General features: G+C 40.1%; 1 pseudogene; it reads left to right on the forward strand.

Annotated features, from left to right (window-relative positions):
• The first annotated feature begins 765 nt into the window (after positions 1–765).
• Positions 766–3347, forward strand: LOC138044519 (uncharacterized; annotated as a pseudogene).
• Positions 3348–4139: the final 792 nt, after the last annotated feature.

The following is a 4139-nucleotide window of genomic DNA, read 5'->3' on the forward strand; positions in this document are numbered from 1 at the left end:
GTGACGTTGAACTATATTCATCGAAAAGGTCCAAAGCCCTCAAAGACACTCTTAAAAGCAATTCACCAGCTGAAGCAGCGTGAAGACATAATTGTAACTAAACCTGACAAAGGATCGGGGGTGGTAGTGATGGACAACAATGAATACTTACGTTTGCTAGCTGATGCATCGATAAATAACACAACAAAATTCATAATGGTTGATTAGGAGAGACCAAAGAGTAGAGGTAGACCTCCGAAACACTATCACCCTCTGCTACGGAAAGAGAAGGAACTAGAATCACTTGTTCGCCGAATCCTCCCTGCTGAGGTTGTAGACTCTGTTCGCCCATCGGGTTCCAGGTTAGCACACCTTTACGGATTGCCCAAAACACATAAGCAACAACTAGCCATGCGACCTATTTTGTCCGCTACTAACACGTACAACTTTGCTCTGGCGAAATGGCTAGACGACAAGCTCAAACCTCTTTCTATCAACCAATACACAATTACTGATACCTTTGAATTCGACAATGAAGTCCATGGACTGACAATCAATAGTGGCGATATGCTCGTTTCTTTCGATGTCTCTTCATTATTCACCAATGTACCACTGGAAGAGACAATACATATTCTTGCGGATAAAGCTTTCATGAACGCTTGGTTCAATGTAACGCACGGCCTCAACCTCAGTAAGCAAGACCTGGTTGATCTCCTAAGAGCCACAACGAAGGACCAACGTTTTCTGTTCAACGGTCAACTCTATGAGCAGACAGAAGGTGTCGCTATGGGCTCCCTGCTCGGACCCTTATTGGCGAACGTTTTTATGTGCAGCATAGAAGAAACGCTCGAGCGCGATGGCAAGATGCCCGCATACTACAGGAGATATGTGGATGACACGTTAATTATTGTGCCAAATATAGCATCAGCTAATGAATTCCTCGAGACTCTTAACCACTGCCACCCCTCGGTTAAGTTCACTATGGAGATTGAGAATAATGGAATTTCTGGGCACACAGCTCCTTAACAAATCTACACAAATCCAAACCAAAGTGTAATAATAATAATAATTACATTTATATAGTGCAGACCTCTATATGAATATATTCAGTTGCGTTTCACAATATTTTAAAATAAAATTATGTCAAACCGTCACATGAAATAAAAACATAAGAAACTATTAAAAACTACAACCATATACCTATTTAAAAGCTAAATTAAAAAGGAGACATGAATAGAAAAACCTATTTAAAAGCTAAATTTAAAAAATGAGTTTTAACAGCAGTCTTAACAGTGTCCAATGTCTTTATGTTGTGAATTGTTGAAGGTAATGCATTCCAAAGATAAGGTGCAGCTGACTGGAATGCATGATCGCCAAGGGTTGGACGGGTCTTAATGCTAGGTAACTCAAGTAATAAAGAGTCATTTGACCTAAGGGAGTATCTGGATTGCTTTTTGATGCAAATTAAATCAATCAGGTAATTAGGAGCTAGACCATATAAACACTTCAATGTCAAAAGCAAAATCTTAAACTTGATGCGGTAACTAATCGGGACCCAATGAAGGTTAAAAAGCAATGGTGTAACATGACAGAATCTTGGTGCTCCTATGACCAGCCGAGCTGTGGCATTCTGTATGCGTTGGAGTTTCATGATATGTGAATTCGGGAGGCCATATAATAGGCTATTACAATAATCTACTCTACTGGTTATAAAAGCATGAACTAATGATTCGGTAGTTGGACCACTTAAATATTTCCTAATTCTACGTGTTATAAAGATAATAAAAAGCAGATGAGCAAGTTCTGTTAATAGGACTTAGCATACTAATTTTCGAGTCAAACCAGGTTCCTAAGTTTCGATCTTCACATGATGGAGCAATTTGGGATTCGCCAACCAATAACATACTGATGTTGCTGACTTTCTGAAGTTGTTGTCGCGTTCCAATTAGAAGACATTCTGTCTTATCTGAATTCAGTTTTAACTTAACCGTGTGCATCCACTGACTGATATCAGCAATACATGATTCCATGGCAGTTAAGGCAGCAGTTTCCTCCAAATCATTTCATGGTCTAAACGCGATATACAGTTGTGTGTCATCTGCATAACAATGAAGATTAGGAAGATATGACTCGACGATCTTTAAAAGCTTGCTAGCATAGAGAGAAAATAACAATGGCCCGAGACAGCTACCTTGTGGAACTCCAAATTTAAGATTAAAAGTATTCGATAGAACACCATCGATAGAGATACACTGGGTTCTATTAGAGAGGTACGATTCAAACCAATTAAGTGCAGAACCTGAAATTCCAAAATCAAATTGGAGGTGATCTAAGAGAATCCGATGATCCACAGTATCAAAAGCGGCGCTTAAATCGAGAAGCACAAGTAATGTGACATGCTTATCTTCAATGCTCATCAAAATGTCATTCTTGACTTTAGGTAGGGCGGTTTCTGTATTGTGGTGCTATCGATAGGCAGATTGCAATGTAGGAAAAAGATCATTCTCATTTAAGTAGGACTGGATCTGATCAGCTGCCACTCTTTCAGCCAATTTTGAAACAAAGGAAAGATTGCTGATAGGTCGAAAATTTTTAAAAACAAAGTCAAGGCCTTGTTTCTTTAACAGTGGTATGTCAAACCTACCAACACTGGCCTTTTGCTGCATTACAAGAGCCAAGTTGATGATCGCTACAAGCGTGGCTTATTGAAAACTGTGCTTGATCGTGCCTTCCGCCTCTCATTTAACTGGTCATACTTTTCCGATGAATGTGATCGGCTCAAAATGGTGTTTTCTCGTCTTAGCTATCCAGACAGGTTAATTAATTCCACCATCTTGCGCTTTATTGCAGTCAAAGCTTCTGATCAACCTGTTCTCGAGTTACCAGCTGTTAACAACGAATTAAAAGCGGTTCCCGTGGTTCTCCCATTTAAGGACCGTTCTTCAGCCAATATTGTAAGAGCACAACTTAGAGATCTGAGCCAGAAAATTGAAGTGACCGTCCGGCCCGTGTTTGTTAGCCACAAGATTAAACAGCATCTGAAACCGCGCGAAGTCAAGCCTCCCATTGTCAACCAACAATCCCTTGTTTATCAGTTTAAATGTGACCTGTGTGATGCAGGTTATGTTGGTTACACACGGCGGCATTTGCATCAACGCGTTGACCAGCACAAGAATGCGTCTTCCTCCATTGGAAAGCATTTCCGCGTGGAACATTCCTATGTGCCCAATGACCTTACGAGGAATTTTACCATCTTAAAAAAGTGCAAGAGCAAGTTTGACTGTCTCATTTATGAAATGTTTTTAATTAATGAACTGAGACCAAGCCTGAACGTGCAGTCAGACTCAATTCGTGCGAAAGTGTTTTAATCCATTTTTATTCTAGCATGTTTTTAACACCCCCTTTTGTACATTTTCATACTTTACATACTTTTACTTTTTAGTTTTATATTTATGTGTATGGAAAAATTTTATCTTCACTTTTAAGCTTGATAATGGCCGAAGTTCGGTCGAAATGTTGCTCATTTTACTCGGTAATTTTTACCTCAAATGGACATTGACTGAAAAATTATCCTTAAAGGAATCAAATAAACACGAAAGATAAGAAACAAACAAGCAACGTGATTGTGAGGTGACGAATATTATTAAACAATTGCGGACCTCACAGCAAACGTGTCTTCGTGCAAGCGAAGCATTTTATAAAAAGTTATTCGACTGGAAACCTTACAACCTCGCCTTTAAGCTTAAAATAGTCGCCGAAGCAGAAGCTGTAGAAAGTAACTCCGAGATCGCCGGAGAATATGGCATCAGCGAGTCGATGGTTCCGTCGCTGGAGGAAAGATAAGGCAAATCTGTTCAACGGGGAGCTTATCGGGGAGTGTATCCCAAGCTCGATCAACGACCTTTGGCGTGGTTTTCAGAGCAAAGAATTCATGCAAGATTTTCCCTTTAATGCGTACGGTGTTTTTGCTTGGAAATTGTTGCTACAAGAAGAAATCCACTTGCGTTTTTGTCTCAAGTTTGCTATGGTGTCATACGACAAGCTTGTTTACACGATCTGTGATGGTGCAATCTCGTTCCCAGACACCTCGTTCGTTCCATGGGTAAACCAGGCTTGGCGCGATATTCCCGAGGAGATAGTGAGGCGCTCTTTCAAGACTT

This window comes from Montipora capricornis, chromosome 4 (genome assembly GCF_036669925.1).
Source record: "Montipora capricornis isolate CH-2021 chromosome 4, ASM3666992v2, whole genome shotgun sequence".
NCBI classification, from domain to species: domain Eukaryota; kingdom Metazoa; phylum Cnidaria; class Anthozoa; order Scleractinia; family Acroporidae; genus Montipora; species Montipora capricornis.